The sequence below is a fragment of the Pipra filicauda genome, unplaced genomic scaffold (assembly GCF_003945595.2).
Source record: "Pipra filicauda isolate LSUMZ 115617 unplaced genomic scaffold, ASM394559v2 scaffold63_size3267554_pilon, whole genome shotgun sequence".
In the NCBI taxonomy this organism is placed as follows: Eukaryota; Metazoa; Chordata; class Aves; order Passeriformes; family Pipridae; genus Pipra; species Pipra filicauda.
Window position 1 is genome coordinate 380966 of NW_024104798.1, and position 26517 is coordinate 407482.

The 26517-nt window shown below is 47.2% G+C and overlaps 1 protein-coding gene across 1 annotated transcript in view; it reads left to right on the forward strand.

The window, feature by feature from the left end:
- The first annotated feature begins 615 nt into the window (after positions 1 to 615).
- FOXP1 (forkhead box P1) overlaps positions 616 to 26517 on the forward strand; it is a 382652-nt gene continuing 356750 nt past the window's right edge. The window contains exon 1 of the mRNA XM_039388350.1: positions 616 to 694. The gene's annotated coding sequence lies outside the window, so the exon portion shown is untranslated. The remainder of the gene's footprint in view (positions 695 to 26517) is intronic.

Sequence of the window (26517 nt, forward strand, 5' to 3'; positions counted from 1 at the left end):
GGCGCGGGTCCCTTCTGGGAATTGTGAAACCATCGCCGCCGTCCCCGGAGCTCCGGGTCAGTCCTGCGGGCAACTACACGCGATCGCCCCCCCCCAAAAAAACAGAGGGAAGAAATCGCGGGCTCTCGCGGGTCAAGAAAAGAGTTTTTCCCCGAACGAGTCGGGCGCTCGGTAACTCCGCGGCCGCCCGGTGCCTCCCGCCCGCAGGGCCGGGCAGGACGCGCTCCATCGCCGCGGGGCGCCCGCCGAGCGCCCCCCGCCCCGGCGGTGCTGCCGGCGGCGGGCCGGGGTCCCGGGCAGGGCAGGGGGATGCCTGGCGGGACTCGCTCCCCACGCGCGGTCCGGCCGCCGGCAACGAAGCCCCCGCGCCGCCGGAGCCTCCAAGCTCCGCGCTAAGGCCGTCTCCGCTGTTACAATTCCCCGTGCTCGAGTGCCGGGGCAGCCGGGAGGTCCCGGCTCGGCGCCCTCTCGCCCTGTGCCCCGGGGGCGCTGCCACCGGGCCCTCCGCGGGACCCCGACGGCGCGGCCGGGAGCGCGCACCCCCCGGGATGCGGACACGCGGCCCGGAGCCGCCCCCGCGGAGCGGCTCCGCGTTCAGCCCGGTCAGTCCCGCTCAGCGGCCGGTGCGCACCGCTGCGCACCCGCGCAGGGTCTGAGCGCTGCGGGGGCACCGCGGGCAGCGCCCGCCTCGCAGGTAAGGCGGCTCCGCGGGTACTCGCGGAAGGCACTCCGGGGTCCCCCGCACCCCCCCCCCCGCGGCTGCGGAAAAGTTGGTAGGGGTGCGCAGCGCTGGCCCCGCCGACAGGACAGCCCCTGCCCGCAGAGCCGCGCACCGCCGGCACTTTCGCTTCCCCGCGGGGCCGCCCCGCCTCCCCCGGCCCGACCCCCCCCCCTCCTCCCCGTCCGTCCCTCCGCGGAGCTCCGCGCCGGCGGGGCTGCGGCTCCTCAGCGCGTCCCGCGCTCCCCGCCCGCCTCCTCCCCGTTTTTCCATTATTTTTTTTTTTTTCATTATTATTTTTCCCTTGTGCCGAGCCTTGTTTACCCAGCAGGTGGATGTGACGTCAGAGACTGACAACAGCAAAAAATAACAACATCTCCCTCCGCGGGGGTGTCGCGGGCCGCCCCCGGCCCGCCCGCGCGGGGCTGCGCGGGGCGGGGAGGGGGCGCGGGGCGGCGCGGGGCGGGGGCGCGGCGGGGCGGCGTGCGGGGCCCGCGGGCGCGGCGCCGGGCGGAGGGGCTCTATTGTTATTTACCGAGCGGCGGAGCACGCCGCCGCGCCGCCCGGGCTCGGCGTGCCGGAGGGACGGGAGGGAGGGACGGGACGGAGGCAGCCCCGCGCCGCTCCGCGCCGCCGCCCGCCCGCGCCGCGGCCGCGCCGTGCTGGGCAGCGGCAGGGCCGAGTCCTGCGGGTGAGTCCGGCGCCCCCCGACACTTTCCCCCGCTCCTCCGGGGCTGTTGCACTTTTCCCCCCGCCGGCCCCACGTGCCCGGCCGCCCCCCACCCCCACCGCTTCCCCGACCGCCGCCGCGGTACCGGGGGGGGGTGGGGGGATGCGGGGCGGCGGTGCGCGGGTGCGGAGCCCCCTCCCCGGGATGCGGGGCTGCCCGCACCCCCTCCCCGCCCACTTTGGAAACTTCCCCCCCGCCTCGCTCCGCGCGCACCCCCCGCCCCGGTGGGATGAGGCGCCTCCCGCCCCCCTCCCATTCCATCCCCGCTCGCGCTTTCCGCGTGTTTTCCGCCGGGTCCCCCCCGCGCCGCCGCGCAAGGGGCGCGCACGCCCCAACTTCGGCACTCGGGGCAAGAAGTTGCGGTGGGGCCGCGCCCCCCCCGCGCCCGGCCCGCCTGCCCCGGCCCCCCTTCCCCGGGCACCTGTTGCGGCTTTCCGCCCGCGCAGCCCCTTCCGCAGGCGCGGAGCCCCGCACCGCGCATCCTCCCCCACCGCGGGTCCCTGGGGCGCTCTGCGCCCATCCCCCCCTCCATTCCCATTCCCCCATTCTTTTTTTTTTTTTTTTCTTTGGAGACGAACTGTTTGAATAAACACCCGAGGCGCCTCCCCGGCCCGGCGCAACTTCTCGCTGCGCGGGTGCGGACCGCGCATCCTTCACGCGTGTGTGTGTGTGTGTGTGTGCGCGCGTCCCCCCCGCGGTGCGGAGCCTCGGGACAGAGCCGGGGCTCGCTGCGCGCCGCGGAGCCGCCACCGGTGCCCGGTAAGTAGGGGCCGCCCCGCGCACCTGCCGCCCCGCGCAGCGCATCTCCCCCCGGGCAGCGGTGGGTGCGCGCTGCCGGGCGGCATGTCCGCGCCTTCCTCCTCCCCGCCCCGCCGGGCTCTGGTTTGGTTTTTTGGTTTTGGTTGTGGATTTTTTTTTTTTGGTTGTTTTTTTTTCCTCCTTTGAAAAAAAAACAAACAAAAAAGCCCCAGCCGCGGGCAGGACCGCGCGGGGCGCAGCGCAGCCCCCTCCCCGCCGCCGCGCAACTGTTGGTGACCGTGCGGCCCCGGCGCGGAGAGCATCGCCGGGCGGGCTGCGGAGCGCCGCGCTCTCAGCGAGCCGTCTGCTGCCACTTCGCTGTAGTGATTTTAATTGCGTGGTTTTGCTTTGAGTGAACCAAGCTTAGCGACATTACTACCCACCCACCCCCTCCCCATTTCCCCCCCCCCCCCGCCCGGTTCTCCCCAGGGCTGGCGGCGGCAGCAGCGCGCAGCCCTCCCGTCCCTACCCGAGGTATCAGCCGCCTGCGAGCGCTCTCTGAGCCGCTTCTGTAGAGAAGCTGGAGCCCAACTTCTGTGCTCAGAAGTTTAAGGTTTCATTTTTAGTAACTGCTCTCGGAGTGAGTAATGGATGTGTACTGCTTGTAGCATGTCGTCTACGCCATGTAGCCTGCTGATTTCTAGGGTGCTGGATGGTTCTAAATATTAAAACAATTCTCTAAACTGTGTTTCCTTTCCATAGAGTTTTTCTGAACTTGCTTTTTACCTGCTTTGACCAAATGTTGATGTCAGTAGTGACAACTGCTTAATTAGACAAAGTTGCAAGCTTGTAATAGAAGAAACTTTTTGCTTGTGCTGTTAATCCACGGTTTCCTTTAATATTTTGGAAAATAGGCGTTTCACTCGGTTTAGTATTATTTTTACAGTTTCTGTTACTGCTGAGAAGCTCCTACTTTTTGTAACTTTGAGAGAGCCTGAAATAACTCAAGTTCCCAGAGAAGCGAGTGTGGGCAAGGAGGTATCGTGCATCTCTGCAACCAGATTTGGGGGAGGACGGGGAAACTGGGGCTACTGGTTTCAGCCTCTCTGCTCTGAAGCTTTTTCCCTGCACATTTTATTTGAACTATCTCCCAACCATATTGAATGGACCAGGGCACTGGGGGAGGAAGCTCTTCACTAGTTACCATTCAAAAGGTGTCGGCTAAAATCTCATTGCAAAAAGGTATTGTAGCTTTAACATCTTGCATTGGCAGCATTCTTCCCCCTTAGTCTTTGGATTAGTCATTGTATGAGAGACAGGAAAAAAAAAATCACTTTTTTTTTTTTTTTCTGGAAAAAGTAAAGTAAACAGCCTCCAACAAGTGAACCTTGACAACCCAGATTAAGGAAGGCAGGAGAGATCAAACAAAGCTGCTGCTGGGCTGTTGTCAGGAGCTGCCTCACTGAAAGCTCTGGACTATTCGATCAGGCAGCAAGGCTATATGTTCACTTATGCAGAAATGGACCATTACAAATGCTGATCTTTGTTGTGAAACCAAAGGATAACTCTGAGAAAAATAACGACTGTTTCAAACAAGGCTTTCTGTTGCTTACGATTTCAATTGCAAAGTTAGTTTTTTGTGCATGGGCTAGGTTTTGGGTTTGGTGGTTTTTATTTTTTTAAAGTGATGGTGGTTTAGAGTGTGTTGTATACGCTTTCAGAGGGAGACTTGGGATTTTATTTCATTTATGCTGTCTAGAGCTGTAGAGAAGGCGATGTTCCAGTAGTGTAATGTTGAAAACTGTAAAAGTTCTGTGACATTCAGCTTTTATTTCTGGATCTCTGAATTGTAAGGAAACATGGGTTTATTTTTTTTCTCCGTGTGTAAGTTCTGTGTTGCTGTATAATAGAGAAGTTTGGTTGTGATTAAGCATTGTATGTTGTATGAGTGCATTCCTAGAGCTGGGAAAACTTGTAATATCCTTCCTTCAAATGTATTTCCAACCAGTCAGGATGGATCTTGTTTTTGATATGCCATGATTTTTACAAAACTGTGTGTAAAGTGTCTTCATGTCTGTATCAGAGAGACTCTGTTACTGTGTAGTTTTCTAGTGGCAATAGCAGTAAAGAGTATTAACAGACACTTGATTTTACTTCAATAAACAGTTAGGATTTAAGTACTAATCAAACTGAACCAGAGGGAGTGAGGTTAGTTTTGTTGCGTGACAGTTTCATGTTTGTAGTCAAACACTTCACTGCAAACTTTACAGATATGTTCCTTTCATTTCTTTAAAGTATTCTAAACAATGGAAATATCTTAAAAAAAATCCAAGGAAGAGGCTGTTACCCTAATGTATATTAATCAGGAGGCAGACTAAGTGCACATCTACTGAAGAATTAAGAAATCCCAAACCTTTTTGCATAAGCATTTCTTTAATTAGCAGTGCAGATCACACAATAAGTACTTTATGTTTTCTGTAAGGTAAGGTTTCATAACTGTCCTGTGTAACTTATTCTAAAGCCTGTAGATTTTTATGGTATATACTTTAATTAGACAATAAAAAGTATGTGCATTAAACGTGCTGTGTATGCTGTTAAGCCATTTTGTGTAATGTGTAGTGTTTTTTAACATCTATAAACATTTTCTGGTTAAATCAGTTCCACCAGTAACCGTAACACAGATGGTTTTTGCCCTGGTAAGAGAAGGAACAGGAAAGTTGAGCAGGGAATTATGCATCGGACATTAGTGTGCAGCATATGCTGCAATATGAGTTTCTCGTGGAGTGGATCACCTTTTTTTAAGAGCTAAAATTTGCATTATCGTCCTTGATATGATATACAATAAACATTTGTAACTCCAGAATTATTCCTGTTTCACGGCATTGTAAAGATTAGGAAAAAGGCTGGTAGTAAAAAGGCAAATTTATGGAATGTATCTTAGCGTTTAGTATTCTTACTGCTTGTGGTCATTTGTATTGAGAGATTGAACCGGATAATGCAATTCCTTTTGTGAAATATCTGTTGAGCATGTATTTGTATATCCAATGGAATAACATATGCACACACGTATGTAGGATATGTATGTAAAATACAGTTATTTCTGCAAGGCTGTCCAGTTATTTATAGGGCATAATGATACTTCTGTCATCTTAAATTTTCTCCGGAAGCTTTAATAAATTTAAATAGATTATATGCTGTCAGAAAATAGTATAAATTTTGTTTACGATTCACTTGCTTTAAGGTACTTATACTAAAGAAGCTCATTTAACCCCAAGACTGAGGAGCATTAAGTGGTGAGAGGAGTCTGCTGAAGAGCTGCTGCTGCCCTTTGCTCTTGTGATAATCTTAAATTACTACAATTTAATTGCAACTTCAAGGCACTGAGCTGAAATATTTTTATGCAGCTGAGCCAGGGCTGCAGAAGACTCGGTGAGGTTTTCACAGGTAGCTGGGTGTCTCTTGGAGGCACAGCGTTTGTTCAGGCCTTTCCTGCCCTTCGGAGCACATCCAGCACAGCATCGTGTGGGCATGGACACGGTGCCGGCGCCCGGGAGGGAGCTCTGCCAGGGGTTCCCACCTCAGGGGGAGCGGGATCAGGCCCTGCAGTACTCAGGCAGCTCGGGTGCACAAGTGTTTTGTTTGGTGTTCTTATTTAAGCTGAATTAAACAGCATATTGTAATTATTCCTCAGATGAGTCTTGCTGTCGGGTTGCTTCCTGGTGCTTTTCCCTATGAGTCTCTGCTGGGAAGGCAGGTGGGAAGGGGCTGGCAGCTGGAGGGGAAGCCCAGCAGGTGATCAGCAGTGTGGGGAGATGGTGCCACTCTGCTCTGTACAGCCCATGGGCACGGCATGGTCCCTGTGTCCCCACGGGCCAGTTCAGGGTGCAGTTTGCTGCCCTGGGCCTGATCCAGAGCGTGTTGGCATCAACCAGGGCTTCATGTTGCTCCCTTTGGCTTTTGGTCTGTGCCACAAACTGGTATCACTGAAACTTTTTCTCCCCCTCCCCTCCACGTATAGTAGCGTGTTTTCACACCCGGCGAGCGGTTCAGCGGGGATGTGATGTGCAGTAGGAGCCAGAAAGCATTTGCTAAGTGGAATTTGGAAACGTTGTGCACTAGAGATCAGCGGCGTCTTTGCGACCATTCTTAGAGGTCCTGGCAACCAAACTTTTTTGAAATGCTTCGAAAGATACGGCCGGGCTGGGAGCCCTTGACTTCGTGCCACTGAGGACACGCGTCAGCGCTCGGCCGTGCTGAGGCACAGTGGTGTTTAAATTGTGAGTCTGATTGTTTTTCTGTTGGCCAGATCCTTGTAAAATGTCTCGTTGCAAGAAGAAGCGAAGAAGATCTTGTGTTTGCTAGAACTGCTTGATTCTGCGCTGACAGAGGCGCTGCTCGCAGCCTGCTGCTCTCACAAACCACTGTGCCGTTTGATTCCCGCAGCTCGCGGTGTGCTGGGAATTGCAGCTACTGCAGGTAACAAGGTGATGCCAGTGTATATAGAGGGGGGAAAAAAATAGGATGGAATAAATCATGCAGTAATTAGAGGAGAAACTTGATTGTGGAGTCTCTGTAGTCTTTTCATTTAAAAATGCGTATATTTTGTGCTGTAGAGGAATCGGTTGTACTGTGTTTAGGAGATCAGATATTTGTTGGTTGTGATTTCTGGAGTGGTTTAACACGTGCTCTGTTTTCTTACTCCAGCATGGGAGCTCCCAAGTCAGAGAAGCTGCTGGCTCTGTTCATGTGCAGCCTTCTCTGCAAATGTGCTCTAGGGTTTTGTCTTTCTGTTCTCCTGGCACGGGTCTCTTCCATGCATGCAAGTGAGCAGGCTTATGTCTTAATGGCTGTTTGGATGTGGCAAGTATCCAGAATAATCTTGATGACTTTTTGTTCCGTGCCATCCAGCAAATGAAGACAGGATTCTATGGAAAATGGGCAAAATCAGTTTCTCTCCAAGAAGCATCTGGTACCTGAGGAGGACTAAATAATTTTTCTCCCCTCTTGACCCTCACGGTGCTGTTTTTAAAACATCTCCATTTTAGTGCCTTGAAATTGCAATTAAGTTGTAGTAATTTAAGATTATTGCGAGAGTGCAAAGGGCAGTAGAAGCTCTTTAGAAGTCTCATCGCAACAGTTAATGCTCCTCAGTCAGGGGGTTAAATGAGTTTCCTCAATGTGAGTACTTAAAGTAACTAAATCGTAAACAAAATTTATACTATATTCTGACAACTAATAATCTATTTAAATTACATTAAAGTATGTGTGTGAAAATTTAATTAAAGGCAGAAATACTGTCAAGCCCTGCAAATATCTTGACAGATCTACTGAAATGGAACCCGTATCGTAAAATATTTACATATATCTCATAGGCTACAGTGTTTCTGGGAGTGCTGTTCTGAAATTAATTGTGGGCTTTTTTCTTTCCAGTTTCCCATTCAGTTGCAATGGTCTTGGAAAGCAACGCAAATAAATGCCCAGAATGTTTTATTCGGATGATTCTCCAGCGTACTGTTTACTGCTAATCGCGCTCTCTGTACAATATTTGTCACTGGTGTGTTTTTATTCGAAGTGCCTGTTTTCCTCACAAAGTTAGTTTAATTCAGAGGCACATGGAAAACTTGGGCTCCCTGTGCGGCGGGATAACGTTCTGCGGCATTTGCCGTGTGGCAGCGCTGGATGTGTGATCTGTAAGTCAACTTTCTTCTGGCTGGCTGTCCCCGAGCACGGTGCTGCAGGGTCTCTTGCATTGTTGTGACTGTTGGTTGAGTTGATTTTTTTCAGATAGAAAGTGCTTATGGCCTTTTTTCCAAATGTTTGAACTCTGTATGGAAGCATATCCTGAATTGCTGGTGTGTGCACTCGGGACACAGGACCCTCTTGCTGGTGCATCTCCTTTGTGTACTTGGTCCAGGCTGTTTCAAGGTGAGGATTGTTTTGCCCTAGATAAAACTGGGTCTGGCTGAAAGTTCCAGTGAATTTTGGTCCCACTTAGAACCCACCTGCTGGGATTCTGCATGTGGCCAAAGGCAGGTGGTTTTGCTGGGAAGGTGCAGGAAGGGCTGTGCTTTCTCATCACCTCATCACAGACTGGAGCAAACTCCTGGCTTTCCTTGGCTGGAGTGTACACCCTGGAGCTGCAGGGTCGCAGGAGGAGGATGAAGATTTGGGCATGGAGGGAGGGATGTGATGGGAGTGTGGTGCTGGGGAGCCCTGGCCAGGTGCTCGGGCGCTGAGCACCGGCAGCCCGACAGAAGGTGGCACAGTTCGGCAGGTTGGCTGGAGCCTCTTTAACGGCATCGTTAGTTTTCCCCTCTTTGCCAGACATTTCCTTTCATGTTGGATCTGAGTTTTAGCTGTACTTCCCGATCAGTCTTGTCATCTTGTTGCTAACAATTAGGGTCAAGTGTCTTTCCTTGGGCTCTCGCAGTCTTCTTGTTGGTGTCCCTCCCCCAGCTCCTCGCCTAAGCTGTTTGTTCATTAATTAGTGGATCGGGCATATTAACACATCAGTAAACCAGAGTAGTCCGACTTCCCAAGGCATCTCGGGAAACCCTCTGAGGTTTTATGTGACCGGACATGCACTATTGCTGATTTAGATAGCGGAGCCGATGATGCCAAAGTGTTGTTAAGAGAGAGATAAATAGAGAGAGCCCAGCAGTAAGCAGAATGTCATGTCTCTATTAAAAAGCTTGTGATAAAGGAAGATAAAATGGTGAGGGGGGATTGCTGGAGTGTTCAGAGCAGCCGCTAAACATCTGATCACAAAAATCGATGCTGAATTCCCCTTCTTGCACAACACTTGCCTGCAGAATCCTGTCTGAACCTGGTCTGATTGCAGTGAGTGGTGGAGCCCTGAAAGGACTTTTATTCTTGCCAGAACGATGGCCAGGGGTTCTCAGGGATTCAGGAACTGTCTGAGCTGGGATTCAAACATCCCTCCCTGGTTCCCTTTAAAGTGGCTGCCCCTCATCCATCCTGGGATGCTGATGAAGTTGTTCCAGGCTCATGCTGGGGCTCGTTGCTCTGTGCTGTCTCCTACCTTGATTTCCTGGGTGCCCTGACCACCTGCCTTTCTGTCAGTTCCCTCCCAGAGGTTGGGCCTTGGCTTCACAGCAGAATAACAACAATGCAGATTTTTGTCTGATCGAGTCTTTTTCTCGGCTGGGTGCAGGGGCTGCTCTGCAGAAGTGAAAAATGGAACTGATTCTAAAGAAACGAGTCAATGCAGCAGACAGGAGGGGAGTGGGGTTAATTCTGCCAGTGCAGTAAAATGTTAAAGCATCGTGGCCTTGTTTGCTGAGCGGATGTTGATCGTTCCATTAAGAAGGATTAAATAATTAACTGATATTTCTTTAAGAACCCAAGTCAGTTTTAAAAAGCATCTTCCTTGTGTTGCACGGTGAATGTGAAGTATATGTTTTTCTGCTGCTGGAGAGCTGGAGGGTGAGCATGAGTGAGACACCTCTTCCCAAGAAACTTCTGGAAATGCCAAGGGAGCAGAAATAGGATGGTGGTTTGGGTTTTTTTGTTTGTTTGTTTGTTTTGTTTTTTGTGTGGGTTTTTTTTTTGTATGTTTTTGGGGGTTTTTTTGTTTGTTTTTTTTTTTTACAACTAAAATGTGCTGTTCTGATAGCTTTTTTGATTACAAGGTTATCTTTTATGACTTTTCTCAGGTGGGCCTGTGGCTAGCCTCATTTCAAGGGTATTCTCTTCAGGATTAAGAAGCTAAAACCTTCTTGAAGTGTTTCTCTTGATGCTTGCAGTTTTATTTTTAATAATAGTTTTTATGTTGTAATAGTGAGCTTGCTGTCAGTGAGTCATGAACTCTGTCTTCCATGAACCTCATGACAAATCTCTGTTAACTGGTCAGGCAGCTCGTCCAGCCCAGTTCCCACGTTTTGTACTTGGCGCTGGAAAGAAAAATTCCACTAAAATCAGTGGTGTAAATCCTCCTTTCCTCCTGTGGCAGAAATCTCTTCAAAAGCAGTGGCAGTGCAGGAGGCTGTGGCGGATCAGAGTGGCTCCTGGCATTGGCTTTGGAGGACACTGAAGCTGGATTTGGCTGGGAAAGGCTGGCAGTCCAGGGAGGATGTATCTGGTGAGGGGTTTGACGTTGGCTGACGCTCAGTAGGGTCAGAAGTGTATTTTGGAGATGGTGCACGTGCAGATAGAGGAGCAGGTGGGCAGAGGAGGACAGTGACAATATTTTTCAACGTTTCATTTTTGAGGATCAGATTGAAGCCCCTGGATGGTGAGAGGAACAAGGACTGGGAAGCATCTCTGTTAGTGCTTCTGCATCTTGTGCTCCTGAGCTCGCTGCTGTTCTTCCAGGGCTTGATCTGTTTTTCGCCTCAACAAATCATGGAATTTGGCATTAACCTCATCAATTCGCTGCTGTTTCTTACATAAGGGCCCTAACTTCTAATATCACAGTGATACTGAAACTATGCCTAAACTGAAATTTTCTGTGAGCGAGATGAATTCTGCCCAGCAAATAGCATAACACAGTGGCACCAATTGTGTTAGCATTGATACTTTCTGCTTTCATAACAGCTCTCCTTCTCAAATGGGGCTCCTTCAGACAGTAGCATGCAAACTCTGTTGATCAGTGTACTGTAAATTGTTCCTTCCCCTGGGGTGAATTTCATAAATAGGTGTATTTCCGTATGTAGTGTTATGTGGCCTAAGCACCAAATACCCCTGTTGAAATAATGGGAGCTTCCCTGGGTAATTTTGTTAAAAAATATTAAAAAAAAAAAAAGAAACAAAAAACAAAACAGTTTGTGTAGGGAATAGTCTTAGAATATTCATGTGTGTAACATATAAGAATGTTTGAACAGAATATCATAGCGAGTATCTGCCTTAGCAGATGTAGAAGAGATTTTTCTCAGTAAGTTTTGCAATAGTAATAATGTCTTAACAGCTTAGGTAATTAATTTTAATCAGAGAGTTGTCAGGGGCTCCATCCTGCTCTCATTGAATTAAATGAGTGCTGGGAGAATGTGGCTCTGAAATAGCTTGTAGTAAATTGTTTTTGTTAGTTTTAAATGCCATGCCTGTGCATGGATGTTCAGATAATGTGTGTTAGGTTTGTAAAGCTCCTGAATTGTAGGTTCAGAGAAGAGAAAATGTATTTTTCCGTGATAAATTACTTGATACTTAAAAGGCTTTGAAAGAGGAATGTCAGAAGTATGCAGCATAATTACTGTTTATACAAGTATTTTAAAGTTATTCTCTGGCTAACCCATTGGAGTTCTCTGAAGGCCAGTTGTGTAAGGAATGATGGTCTTACTCAGGAAACCTTTCTAATCTGTCATTTCAGTTCCAGGATTTAACTGAGAATGGGAGAAACCCATCTTGGTAGATTTTAGCTGATGTTGTACCATGTACATTTGTTCTGATTCTTTTTTTCCCTTCACTTCTATAAAAGCAGTATCTGCAGCATTCAAAAAATACTGTTTCGTAAAAGTTAAAATGGGATGTGATCTGTGAATGAAACTAAAATATCTTAAGCCTATCCAGCATATTCTTAACATTAAACAGTCAGAGAAGACTAGATATTTCCTATTTATTTTTCAGATTGGCTGGCATATGGTCTTTCAGGAAAAGGGTCTTCAGACAGTTGAAGGGGAAATCTGATTTTTCACAGAGTGCTTTATATTTGCTGAGGAATTTTGATTGTGCAGAAGAGTGTTGCATGGAAATGGAAATTTATTCTCTAGGATTTTTAGGGATTATAATAGATGCCATTAGATAGAGGCACACTCATAGAGAGGTAAACTAGTAAATCCGAATAAACTGAAAAATAGTAGCTATAGGCGTCTGGCTCTGTTATCAAACTTGCTGCCTAAGCCAGAGTTTATGCACTGTGATAATGCTAATGACCAGCAGAGCCAATGATGCATGACTGGAGGAAATCAGTGGTATAATCGGAGAAAGTTATCAGGTTTTTGTCATTAAATATTACTGATAAATAATACACTTCATTTTGAGTAGATAGGATGTATTTAATTCTGATGTGGAGAGTTTCAATTTAATAAGGGGCATTGCTGAGTAAAATGATAATCTTTTGTAATTTAAAGGGAAAAATAAAAATGCATTTGTTTCGGCATAATCTCCTGGTGTCTGCCATCCACGGCTGTTTGTCTTCACTGGTGTCTGATAGCCTGGAATATCTTTGCAGCTGTTTGAGGTGGCTGCTTAAAACAAGGTGTTTTATCTAAGTTATTAGTGTGTGCAACACAGAACTAATTACATGAGGACAGAATGAAAGGGGATCTGTTTAGTGTAAACTAGGTCTCTTCTTCTGCTTAAAAATGTGAATATTGCACAAATCTAAACAGCACTCCATGCAGTGGTTCCCTGCAAAACAATCTGCCCGTCCAGGCAGTAACAGGAGGGAAGGGATGAGGAGAAGAGATAGAGATAAATTAAATCTTGTTTTGCAACTTATCTTCTAAGTCAGTGGGAGAACAAGGAAGAGAAGTAGAGCTTAAACTGAAGGAAGAGGGATATTAATAGTCTCTATAAAGGACAGTTTGCACCAGGAAAAAAGAAAAAAAATCTGGTCGGCTTTTTTTAGCAAAACAGGCTAACACCCAGTGTAAATCTGTGTCATTAACTGAAGCAGTGCGTGATTTTTAGAGCATCTCTGTTCCTTGTGTGCGCCGATGCCTGCGGAGGCTCGTCCCTGGGCTGGAGGCAGATGCGGTGCAGCCTCTGCCGTGGGGAGGCTTTGCTTGCCAGCTGCAGAACCTCTGTCAGGGTCAGCCTCTGGCCCCGTTTGAGCAGACACTGCCAGTTTTGCCCAGCGAGTGGCTTTGTAACGGGGCCAGGATCTTCCTACCACCCCTTGGAGTCGTGCTCGAACGCCGAATCTCAGCTCGAGTTTCCAGAATTAGATGGCACAGTGAGTAAACACAGCGTACTTGCCAGTTCTCACATCCTCTTTTGCAGCGAGTATTGCAGCAAATCCTGCAGGTTTGACTCATCTCTGAAGTTCTTCACTGATTTGAAGCAGATCTCGTCTGCCTTTCTCAGAAGAGCTGGAAGTGTGGCCTCAGCTCCTGAGCTCACAGTCCTTCTGGATGTGAACGCCGTATGCTGGAGTTGGCCCCTGCAGAAATTCGGGCAGCTCCGAGTAATTTTAGCTGGAGTTTTGTGCCTGTATCTATGGGTAAAATTTGGCCTGCAGTTATCCTTTATTGAAAGCTTTATGGAAATACTTTGTTCTTGCTACATACAAATATTTACACTTTGGTGGAAGATTTTTTTTTTCTCCCTCCCTTTCTTTGTGATTTTTTTTCTGTGCCATAAGCACAAGGAGGGGGTGGAAGAAAGTATAACACCTTGTCAGGTAAGAAGTAATACTCAGGTTTTCAACTGGTGTTTCTCATAGGTCCTAAAGGAAAAAAAATCTGCCTATATTGGAAGCACCATCTACTTGTCTGATTGCAGCGAACCATCCAGGGTGGGATGGGGACTGTGCTTAACACTGGGTAAATTGGAAGGGCACACAGAGCAGAAAACTTTTCTGGGTAAATAAAAGTAGTGTCAGGTACAGCCCCCGTTTTCAGAACAGCATGTCTTAGTGTTTCTGTTCTTCGGCGTTGAATCACCTCCGCATGTCAACCTCTGCCTGGTGGATGCTCTCAGCAGATTGAGGAGGAGGACACATTGCGAGTGCATCACAATGGTCCACACGTGTGCCGTGACTCAAGCGCGCGCACAACTTCATGACATGTATCAAATGAGAATTGTTTCCTTGGAAAGCCTTTATCTCCTTTGTTTTTTCTCAGATGAAAGCTGCTTTCACGGACTGTTTGACAGTGTGCTTGGTGCTGTATGGAGTGAGGGCTTGGTTCACGCTGCAGTTGGATAGATTTAGGTCTCTCAGCTTGTTCCTGGGTGCATCTCCCATGCTTCAGCTGACTCTGCCTGACCAGAGGGTGAGACTGCATGGGAAGCTGGACCAGCAGAAAACTAGCTTAAGCAAGAAAAAAATCTTTTCTGCCAGTTGAACATCCTCATTGGATTCTGGAGGTCAGAGGAGGGTCTGAGGGGGTAAATCTCTGGCCTCTTGGTTGACTTTGCTGTAACATGAAACCTCTGCCAGAGGCTTTGTGTCTTGTCATGCTCTTCTCTGGACAGAGGATCCTTCCTTTCCTGGCTCCCAGCAGTGCCGGCTGATGGGACCACCCTGCCAAAGCTGACAAGTGTGAGGTTTTATTTAACTGTTAATTTAATGCTGCTCCTGTAGCACCAGGTACTGAACTTGTTGATGTACATGTACTGGCATCCTGTCTTCTTTGGGTTTCCTTCTTCCCTGTGAGCAGTGAATGATGTGCTGGTCCAGAGGCTGGGAATTTGTGGTGAGGGCACTGAGATACCCAGGTTACTAGTTGCTGCTGTTTCTTCTTGTTTTCATAAAAACTTACCTGCGCAATAAGCAAATGCAGCTGTGCATAAAACTCGTATAAAACTGTACTCAGCCTGCTACCTGCCTGCTGAGTTGGAGAGCAGAGGTGGGGTTCACACCGAAAAGGGTCTGACCCGAAGCCTGTGCTCACTCAGCGCTGTGCAGGATGGGTGTGCTGGGTGTGCGTGGTGTCTGGGGAGCGGTGCCGGCACAGCCGCACGTGGTGCCGCCGGCTGCGTCTGCGGCGGGGCTGCCTGGGAGCCAGGTGTTGGCGTGGACCGGCGTCAGCGTGGGGCTCACCAGACTTCTAGTGGGGGTTTGAGTAAAGCTTTAAATACTGTTTATGCTTTTACTGCTTTTGATATGGGTGCAGGTGCACGTTAGTAGGAAGTGAAAGTGGAGGAGCCCCGAGGGAGCCTCGCTCGAGCCATGCCAAGCAGGTACAGCCTACGAGTCTTATCACCTTGCCGATAACCTGGCATGGTGTCGGCATTCCCACGTGTCACAGGGATTATGGGGGCGAAGGCACGCCACAGTTTGGCAGGGACCTAATCCCTCCACCAGGCTGTGTGCTGAGGGTTGGTCTCCCTCCCCATTTGGAGGCATCTTCTTGCCCGCGAGTGCTTGGCTTGCTTTGCCATCCCCATGCACTGATGGGAGGGGTTCAGCAGAGTGTTTTGGGAGAGGCTGGCACCACAGAGTGGCATTGCAGGGTGTCCCTGACTGCTCCCAAGCCTTTCTGCGTGACCGGTGTCTGATGATGAGGTGGGGTGTCTTGTCCCCATCTGTTTTACTTCAGAGCCAATGGATAATTAGGGGGGAGGCTGGAAAATCAAGCATGTTGGAGGTGCAAGGAGAGACTGGGTGCCTCTGGACAGGGCTGTACCTGCTGGGCTCTCGCTGTCAATGGGGTTTCCTCTGCACCAGGGCAGAGTGGCTGTGGTGTGCCTGGGGAAGCGAGACCCAGAGTAGCACCCAACTGCCTGCCCTGGGGCCTCTCTGGTTGCACGAAGTCATCTGCCTTCTTCAGCTGAGTTCAGCCCGTTCACGACCTGTTTTACGTTGTCTAGTTGAGGAATTTGAATGTAAGAAGTGAAGCGTTAACCCTCACTTTTAATTATTACCTTTATTTTTGGAAAGGAGTAGCAGCCAAAATAAAATACTTAGTAGGAATAAAATGCTTGTTACCCACCTTTTCTTCCTTCTTGGTTTGTGCCCAGCCCGAGTCACGGTTATCCCCCAGGGTGGCTGATGTGCAGGTGAGCAGAGCTGTGGTCCTGAACTGCTCCTGTTCTCAGCCCCTCTCTTCCCTGCCTGCTGAGGTTCCATATTCTGCACATGCTCCTAAATAACCCTCACCTTGTGTTAGGGCTACTCACTGTTCGTTCTTATGTGTCAACACCACATCTGATAGGAACCTTAATTGCTGTCTGTGCTCCTATATTTTTCCCTCACCTCCTGGACCAGAGGGAGGGTTTGTTGAAGGGAGAGCTCAAACCCAGTGCTACCACGGTATGGGCTCTGCCACTTCCCAGGCTTGCACGCGCAGTGAGTGCCTGGAAAAATGCCCCTCCAAGTCATTACAAATTAAGCATTGCCAACAGAAGCAGAGATGCAGCTCTGTGACTTGATCCAAGAATTGTGATGTGCAGAGGTGGAGAAAAAAGCAAACTTCTCATCCAAGACATGGAGGCTTGTGATGCTTGTGCCCTGGGGTGCTCCAGTGGAGCCATCAAAAGCTGTTGAGATCTTCATCATCCCACCCGTGCCCCACATGGGGTCTGTTGCTGTAGTGCCATAGCCAGGAGACCCCATGCAGGCTCTGGTTGTCATTGGTGAGGTTGTCTGTGGTTTTTGGCAGCTGAAGCTGGCTGTGCAAGCAGCGAGTTTCCCAGTAACTAGATAGCAAGAAAATATTGTGAATCAGTATGTATTCCCCCACACCTGGATATACCGTTGTTGTTACCATCAAGGTAAGTGAGGTAAATCCCATTTTTGTTAAGTATGGTGTAACTCTGTTTTATGAGTGAACTCAATATAACTCAATTTTTCGAAGCAAGTCAGCAGCAAGACCTCTGAAGGTGTAGCTGTGATGACACCTACTGCTGTGAGACAACACAGGGTGTTAGAGGGGTTTTGGGAGGTAGCTGGGAGCTCTGCCCACCTGACCCCTGTACCATGATGGTGTGCTTGCAACATTGTGAGAGCTATTTCATAGAATCAGAACCATTAAAGTTGAAAAAGACCTTTAAGATCAAGTCCAGCCATTCATGGTATCCCATCAATAAATGAAGGGCTGTGTGGAAACCCTGAGCATCCTGCCCAACTGTCCTTGTTGGGGCCTCCATGTGCACTGTGTGCTCTGAAAATGTCTTACACAAGCGGGAATCTGCGGGAGGAGACAGACTTCTGAATGGCAGAAATTAGTTTGAGGAGGAGAAATTAACAGGAGAAGGCAAATACAGAATTACTGCGTTTACATGACTGGTTATCCAAACCCACCGTGATGGCAAAGAAATGGGAGGAACCTCAGTTAACAACTGAGATGTCCAATGGCAACAGTGTAGGATATATCTTCCAGTCTGCACTGAAAAAAAAAAAAACAATAATTAGGCAGTGGTTGATTACCTCTTGGTTTTAAGTAAGTGTAGTATTGAGTGCAAATTAAAAACAACCTTGAAACTGCACAGATTCATAAAACTGTGCACTGGGATTTTAAAAATTACCTCTATTGGAATCCTGGAAGCATCTGTTACATAATTAATGTGCTTAAAAATATATTCTATTTATGATTAATCCAGGACTGTAGTGTGTGCTAGTTAAATGTCTGGATCCCAGGGTGCAGTGCGAGGAAAAAAATGCAGTTGTAATCTATTTGATGGTTATAGGAAAGGACGTTTGCTACAAATAAATACATTTTCCTTAGTCTTTTTATTTGTCAGGGCCAAGCTTATGTCTGTTGTGCTGAGTTTGTTGACTGGTAAATGTTTAGAGATTTATGCTGATAATTTTGTAGATCTAGTGGAAAAAATAACTCAAGAATAATTAGGGAGATTGACCATACAGTAATGTACCACATGGGTGACAGCGTTACTGGGTTGATGATCTTGGGTATGGTATATGCAATTAAAAGTGCTAAAGCTCAGTACTGCGAAGCTTTTCAAACACTGTGGAATACACAAACGCTTTAGGGGATGCATGTTTCCCAAAGGATAACTTGCCAAAGTTACTGGATGCCTTGGGTTTCCTCTCCAGAGAAGTATTTCAGGCTGAGACCTCCTGGGTGAGAGTGGCAGAGCAGGCACAGCAAGCAGAAGTACTCCTTGACAAACCTCAGCCTGCACGAATTTTTTAGTGGGGAAGGTTTCAGGGACTCTGTAGTCTTACTTTTTTTCAGGCTTTAGAGTTGGCATCCAGCCATGGGGTCCTTGAACAATTTCTGGCACTGTACTTCCTCTGACAGATTTTTCTTTTTGCCCTCTGTTTCTGTTCTGGTTTTTTTTCTCTCCCTTCATCTGACCACTGTCCTGCCAGATCGGTGCAGGGTCACACTGACTAAAACCCTTTTCTTCCATCTTACTTTTGTTCTTGTTTGTAGAAGCCTGTAAGCTGTTACGATGGCCCTCAGCTGCTTGTATTCCAGGGTGGTGGTCCCATGTCGTGGAGGGCTGTGGGTGGCTGTGGGTTCTGCATTTCCCTGCCTGCCTTGGTCTGGCTGAGCATCCCAGCTGGAGTGGCAAGAGGAGCACGGTCCTGTGGAAGCCTGTAAAAAGGTCCCTTTCCATATGGTTTTTTTTTAAGTGAACAATCATCTGTGTGTTGGCTTAGGAAGGATTTTGAGTGCTGCAGGTCCCATTGCACCTGATCTGTGCTGGATTGGGGTTACCTGTATTGAAACCATAAGTGCTCTTTGATGTGCCTGCCTGCTGCTGGCAGCGTGCTGAGACATGACATGGTGTGGACATTGGCACCTCCACCTCTTGAGCTCTGCCCTAGTGCCCTAAACCTGCATGGAGACAAGGTAGTGATGGAGAGGGGAGAACAGTTGTCTCCCATTTGCCTCTGCTGTCTCCATGCCCAGCTCTGTGGTGTTTGGTGCTGCTGTACCCAGTGTGGATGCTGGAGGCATCATTGCAGGGTGCCCACTGCAGAGATGTGTGAGGTGTGCAGAGCTTGACTCTGCTCCAACGTCTTCTTCCCAAGTCTATCTCCTTCGCTGATATTGGAAACAAGTTACTAATGAACTCAGGTTTCCTCTTACTATCAGTTGTCTTGTTTCTGCACTTCAGAATCCCTGATACCCCTTAAAAATGTCGTGAGGGAGGAGCAAGCCTGGTTTTGTGGAAGGTGGAGATGCTGTAGCCTGTGCTGAGAAAACTTCTACCTGTGGACTATGCTCTTGGCTTGTCCTCGCCATTAATCCTGATGGAAATGTTACTTCTGACTTTTCCCACTGTATAATGCAAAGCCTTGTTATCTCTGCAGCATAAAAGTGCACTCAGCATGGGCTTTTCCTTTAGTCCTGAAGAGAGATGGATGTTGAGATAACGTGTGCAGAGACTGTATTTTGAGCAAATTGGGACAAAAAAAATTGATTACTATTGGTAACTTAATTTTCTGCAAACTAAAGAGAAACCCACTTCAAAAGCTCTTTGTTTTCTCCTTTTTTCTTTTTTTTTAACAAAGGCTATGTTCTTGCTGTATTTCAGTGGTCTCCAGTTTCAGCCACTTTCTTTGATACCGGTTTGCGTGAAAGCAGTTGTCAGACAGAAGGAAATGATAAAATCTGTGAATTAAGGCAAAGGATGAGAAGGGCAGTGGGTAGCATGAAATGGAGAAGTGTTGGGATCTAACGAGCGCTTCTACGAGTGAACCCCGATTCCTGTGCTTGTTACAGGCCAGGTTGGCGATGTTTGGCAAATTTAATGGATTGGGATGAGTGGCGGATAAAAACAAAGATTTTAGGGAAAAGCAGAATCTGGTGACTACAGTAGTGCAAGTTTATTTTTAGAACTCGATTGCTTTTGAGTTGCTGGCATTAGAAAAACTTCTTAGCTCACATTATACTGCAAATTTCTTTATTTTTAAAGTGGAAATTTTTCAAGCTTACGTTTTGCAGCATGCGTAGTATGACTTGGCTGACAGCATTGTCTGGCAAAAGAAATAACCAAATTATTATTCAGTCATGGGTTTTTAACAGCCGCAAAGCAAGTGGATGTTAACTAAATGATGCAATTTATTCCCTTCCTGCTTATTGCCAGCTTGCCTATTACAGAGAGACTGCCAGCTTTAAATAAGTGGTACCCAGATGGTAGTCGCATGACGCCCACTTGGTTACGGAGCCTAAGCAGGGAATAACTCGGCAGCCACTACAAGCTGTGGGTCAATTGAGGGGGAATGCCTGTTGCTTCACAGTTTTGCATATGTAAATCTGTTAATGTTATGTCAGTATTGTGCGGTCTAAACACAAGCATTGCCTTTCTCTGGGGCCCAGATGAACTTGGATCGCCGCCCAGTTAATGAGGAGCCGGGTGCGGAGCGGCAGTCGGAGGCAGCCGCCGCCGTTCGCTCCCTCGGCGTGAACTCTGCACGTCCCGGATGCTCCGCTCCGGCAGCGCTGCCCGAGGCCGGCCAGGCCGGCCGGAGAGGCGAGGCGAGGCAAAACGCCTCCTCTATTTTTAGCCCCGGCACGGAAGGAGGGTTGGCTTGGCCCCGGCCGCCGCTCTCGCTGTGTCTGCCACACTCGTGCGCTCGCCTTCATCGGCTGCAGATGTGGCGCGCAGCCGCCTCCGAGAAGTCATGAACTGTGTCGTCTGCGCCCTTTAACAGCCAACATCTGCTGCGGCTGCCTGATGGAAGCAGCGTGGAAACAATTTTGGGGAGAGCGCTGAAGTTTGGCCCTGCAGATGATTACTTTGTATTAATTGCATTGAGATAGTTACTGTACCAGCCGGGTTTGAAGCCGATCCCCCCACCCCCCTGCCTCCCTTTTTTTATTATTGTTTTAAAAGCAGTGGTTAAAATTGTTTGACATGGGAATGCTTTTTATTGTTGAACATTTCTGGTTCTGAAAAGTTTATTACAATGGGTGAAAACAACAACCAAAAAAACCCATAAAAAGCTGGGGCTGTAATATGCTTATAGGCTAAAAAAGTACCAATAGTGTTGATTTAACCAAAGAAAATGTTCCTGGAGGTATTGTAAATTTTATGTGCCAGATGAAAAGCATTAAGTGTGTTATTTTTCACGAAGGAAAAACATTCTGATTTTTAACCATTTTGTAAATTATATTAATGCTGTAATATGGCTTAAAAAGTCTTGGGCCTGTTCCAGGGCTGCTCGCCCCATGAGCCAGGTCCCTTGGGGCAAGGGCTGGGGGCCCTGCCTGGAGCTGGGCTGGGTACAGGGACTGGCCGGGCAGAAATCTTGTCTTTGGGCAAAACACTCTGTCGTCACTTGGGGTTTTTTTTCCCTTTTCTTTTTTTTTTTTTTTTTTTTTTTTTTGGAAGTTGCAAGCGAGCATTTTAAATGCAGCAAGAGTAAAATTTAGGGAGAAAATAAGCCGCTTTGGAATGTAGCGGAAAGCTGAGATGCTTCAGTATTTTATCTTTATTTTGCTAATTATTTGTCATGGAGATCGGAGTTGATTCCCTGAGATTTCTTTTAAGCCTCTTAAGATTAATTTTTTTGGCTAATGGTAATTTTCCTCTGCTTGATGCTCCCCAGCTAGAGCGTTACTGCAGCACGACTGGGGGAATAAGCTCAAGGTTCAGAATGTGGACCAGCAAGGGGAAGTAGTGATGAGGAAAACCAGAGGGCCTGTAAATGCTGTAGGGATTGCAAGGGGGGTTTATAACTTGGAGGCGAGTCCATCATCCCTATCACTTGGGCTGGAATGGGAATTTGTCCGGCAATTGTACTTTTTGATGGAAAATTAGTTAGCAGTTGTTGAAGAGCCTGTAGCAAATCCTTATACAATAAAGGTAAATCAAGCTAAGCATTGGTTTATATGTGATTTTTTTTTTTTTGTGGTTCCCTGTATTAGTGCGAGAGCTACAGCTTCCCCTACTGAAAACTTAATTAGGCAAACAGAATGCTATGTTAGCAGACACTTACAAACCCAATGTGCTCACAACTAGATTCAAATAAGTTAATAAGAGTTATATTAGGTGTTTCTAATGGTACTCTCCATTTTTTAAAATAAATGCTGTCTTTGGTAATAAGCCACCCACAGCTTTTTGGGTAATAGTTTAATTGAAAGGCTTGATTGTGTCCATTTAGTTGCAGAGGATCCCTTCTGCTGTGTGGTGTGTTAATGCAGGTTTCTTTGTACCCTTCATATTTGGGTGCCTGATGTAAAGCCCCTTTAGGAAAAAACTGGGATGAGACAAGGAAGCAATCTGTTGTGGAGTACACGCAGAAGAGCCAGCAGACAGGAGCAGAACAAATCTCCAGAGTTAGTGTGGGTGTAGGGGTGCGTGCGTGTTTGTGTGTAATGTATTTAAAATGCCAATAGCTTATGCCTTTTGAAGGCTCCAAATCATAGCTGTCATATTAGCTATACAATTTCCAAAATTAATGCCAGGAACAGACTGATACTGGTTGTTCAAAAAAAGCATCATTATTCTGTGACACTTTTTTTTGGGGGGGGGCTTCTAATATCCGTGCTTAAAAGAGCTGTTTCCATGCAGTGTTCCTCAAAAATTCTTTGCTGAAGTGATTTTGATTCCAAATTGAAAATGTTCTACTAATTTTTTTTCCTCCTAGAAGACAGAGTAACAAGGGGAGAGGGAAGGAATCTTCTTCTTTTCTTTCTTACTGATTTCAGCGAATAGATTTTTGGGCAAAGGACATTTTTAAATGCGAAGCCTTCAAATTTAAATTGACAGAAATTGGAGACTTTGTTATTCCATAACTGTTGCTACACCATGTCCTCTGTCTCTGTGCTTCTGTCTACAAAGTGAGAATGGGAAGAGGCTGCCATATTAAGAGGCTGCTGGAGGATTTAAATAATGCATGTGAAATGCTGAGGTCATCTAATGTAGGGCATTTTGCTAATAAAAAGAGTCAGTGTCTTCGGTCTCAGCTTCAACATGACCTCTCTGCTGGTGTGATGTGGTGGGTCTGTGGCATTTCTTGAGAGTGTTTTTGTACCATTCACACCTGGTTTTGTGCCACCAAGCAGAATTGCCTGTGGTTTTTGACTTTAAAACACTTATTGAATATCAGTAAAGCAGCATTTCTTTGTTATGGTGTTGATACAGATCATGGCATGTGTGCTGCCTTAAAATTTATTTTATGCTAATGTTTACATGTGGTGGGCCAGTAAAAGTGTGTCTCTGTTGGGTATGGCAACCTTTATTTGGCAAAGAGAACAGAGCCTGGGTACCTGATAAGGATAATCTTGCCAGAAAAAAAAAATCAAAAAAGGCAGCAGTGCACAAAAGTGCTGTTAGTTTGTTAGCATTTCACACAGACCTTCAGTGCTAAGAAGTGCTCAGAGTACAGCTTGAGAGGTCCTTTCAAAGCAGAGGTGGTTTGGGGGATTCCCTGAGAGAAGATCAGATAAGATAGTAAGTGGAGGATTCAGGCGGAAAAGTGGTTTGGAATTGCAAATCAGTGGTTTCCCCATAAGTGCTTTGGGTTGGCTGTGGTGTCTTCTGATCATATATATATATATATATATATATATATATATATATATATATTATTTTTTTTTCCTCCAAAGATCTTGAGTATTTTTTCACCCTCTTTGAGCTCTCTCGAAAGGGTCCTGATTTTCAAAGGCTGTCGATGGCTGCTCACTCCAGAGCTCTGCAGGCTGATGTGAAATCACTGCTGGTTCTCTCGAGGCTCCTGATCTCTGTCTCTGATAGAGCTCCTCACTTTCAACTGCTTTAGCATAATTCGTTGCTTTCTTGAACATTGTAGGAGGTTGAATAAATATGATTTCCACAGTATATGTATACATAGATCTATGTATGTATATATAAAGCAATGAAACTTGGACATGCTGGGTGTTAAGCAACTCACCAAAAGCAACAAGAAGAACCAATGTCAGAACAGGACTGAAATTTATCTGTTGCTCACTGGTGATCCCACATCTGGGCAGGATCCAGCTGAGCAAACTGTGATGTGGTGGCTCTTCTGTGTCTTCCCACAATGTACTTATATTGTAAAATATATATTTAGGGAGTTGGACATATTTCATGTAATGAATGGAGGATGGTAGCACTTGGATCAAGCTCTCTAGACCTTGGGCAGTTCTTTGCTGATGTGAATGTAAAGCCTTCACCTGGGAGAAAAAATTTAGATTTATAAGTTTAATAAATCTACCAACATCTGGCTGCACAGAGAGGTAATTGGGGTTTGGGGGTTCTGTTGTTCTTACCTTTTGGCTTAGGTTGGAAGAAGCAGGAACAGAGGGGCTGGGTGGCACAGGGAGGTGTCTGTCCCCCCACTGATGGCACACCAGGCACAGGCAGGTCCCAGCTGCCTGGCACCTGCATGGGCTCCGTGGGGCAGGTCCCCACAACAAAGGTGGTTGAAGCTGCATAAAGTGCCTTTTGATGCTCAGGTCTATGAGAGCCTCATCTGATCATTCTGGCATGTTATCATTTTCATCTTATCTTCGAGTTGTGGCCCCTGGTCTGGTCCTCTGTGTTGTTGGACCTTCCCTGCTCCTTTGAGCAAAGTTCAGGCTATGCTTTCTGCCCCAGGTAGGAGTGGAGTGGTTTTCTAGATGGCACCAGTATCCATCTGCTGTACTTGTCCTGCATCCCCAAATCACCTTTCCACGCCTACTGTCCTCTTTCTAGTGGCTTAAAACCTGCAGCTTCGTTTCATCCGTGAGGCAGTCGAGCTGTCTCAAAGCACTGGCAAACTCAAGACTGAAGATACTGTTGGCATAACACAAGTATAATTACTGTCAGTATAATCAACAAGGATTACTGGATTGATTTCTCTCCCTTCTTTTTTTCTTCAGGTGTCTAAGAAACCCCAAACTTGCATAAGAGTACATAACTTGGTAGAGTTCCCCATTGCTGGAGGCGTCCTCCTGAGCTGGAGCTGGGCTTCCTCTGGAAGGTGTAGGATCTTGCATGCCGTCAGTGTGGATTGTGGGTGCGGTGTTGCCAAACCATAGGTGTGATTGCAAGGAAGGGATGGCATCGATCACACCGTCCTGCCCAGTGAGATGCTCCACGGCTGTGCAGGGTGTGTTGGCTGGGGTGAGGAGAGCAGGGAGCAGAGGGAGCATTGGCAGCAAGGAGGATGCTGTGGAACAGTGATTGTGGTCTGGAGTTTGGGAGATGGTTCTCCTGCATCCTCCCTCAGTTCTAACTTCACTGCAGTTAAAAGCTGAAGAAGGTTTGGTCTCCTTGGAGATTTGGGTGAGGGTGGAAATGGCTTTAATCTTTTTGGCTAGTCTGAAGTGAAGGTATAACCTTCTTTATGCATCTGGCAAAGAAACATGTTTCTTACAGGTGTAGCTTTGTTTTTTGTCCTGCCTTCCTTTGCAAATGAGCATCCCTTTATTCTTCCTTCCTTTTCTTTTACCATACGTAGGCCTCCTTTTGGAGATCCTTGTTTCCATCCAGGCACCTGCATTTCAAGTCTCTATCATGCAGATTCACTTTTCTCTTTAGACATGTGCCATGCTGACAGGCCTCAGGCTAGAACATGCTTTTTATCTCTGAAGGCTTTCTCTTGTACTTTCACTTGGAGCAGGTGATACTTTGAGGTGAAGGTGGGAGGCTGTGCTGTGCTGTGCTGTGCTGTGCTGTGCTGTGCTGTGCTGTGCTGTGCTGTGCTGTTGGGAACCAAGACCTGGGCTGGTGCTTCATGTTGGAAGTCTGACTGTTCCGGACTTGTGACTTGGATTCAGGAGTACTAAAAGGTTCACATGTATGAATGAGAGGAAGAGAGGTGTGGATTCGGAAAAGGTCTGCTTGAAGAAAGACTTTTGAGCTTAATTTCTGCATTTGCTTTCATTTATTGAAGTACTCAAAATCTCAAGAGAAAGGTTGAATTTTGGGGGTGGTATCCTCCTAATCTTGTGTTCTGACTTTTTTTTTTACGCTAGGCTAATATGGGAACAGAAATCCTGAGCATCACAGGGATCCAGATGAGAAGAGGGGCTTAAAAAATCACAGGTTATGCACACGTGGAGGTTGTATCAAAAGTTCTTTTTGAGAGATGTAGCCTTTTATTGAATTTCTATGGTGCAGGCACTATGCCTTGCCATATCCTGGACTGCCCCAGGAGCATGTTCATTAACTCCCACTGTCTTCTGCATTAGCATTGGCTTCTGTGCTCCATTTAGATTTTCTTTAAAGCATTACATAAACAACTATCATGTAAATACAGGCGTTTGTAATGGTGGTTTTAAATTAAAAAGACTCTTGGATTCATACAAGTAGACACATGCTTGCACAAAATAACTTTTGGCTTTCCCCTAACACTTTTTAGAATAATTTAAAGGAAGAAAAGATTTGCAAACAGTTGTAAAAGAGCCATAAAAAACTGTCAAATACCAGACCTTCAGCTAATTGTAAACTGTTTTGCTCTTGGAAGTCGTACAACACTGATATCATAGCTGCTTCATTAAGAAGGTGCTTCTCTGTAGCAAGGGAGCTGCTTGCCTAGGTAGCCATGAGCAAAAATAGCAAGAGATGTTGGGCTTCTGCTATGAATGCCCAGTATAAACTAGAATAGCTCCAGGCAACTGAAGTATTCTGTACTGAAAAGGAAGGCAAGCATTGCAGGGAGCTGAACAGGAAAGAGCTGCAGAGCTGAAAGCTGCTTTTCTCTTCTCCCAACTACTTCTCCCTGGAAAAGGCACAGCATCTCCAGCCCTTTGTGGGCAGGCATGGCAGAGGTGGGGTGTGTTTTGGAAGGATCCACTAGCAG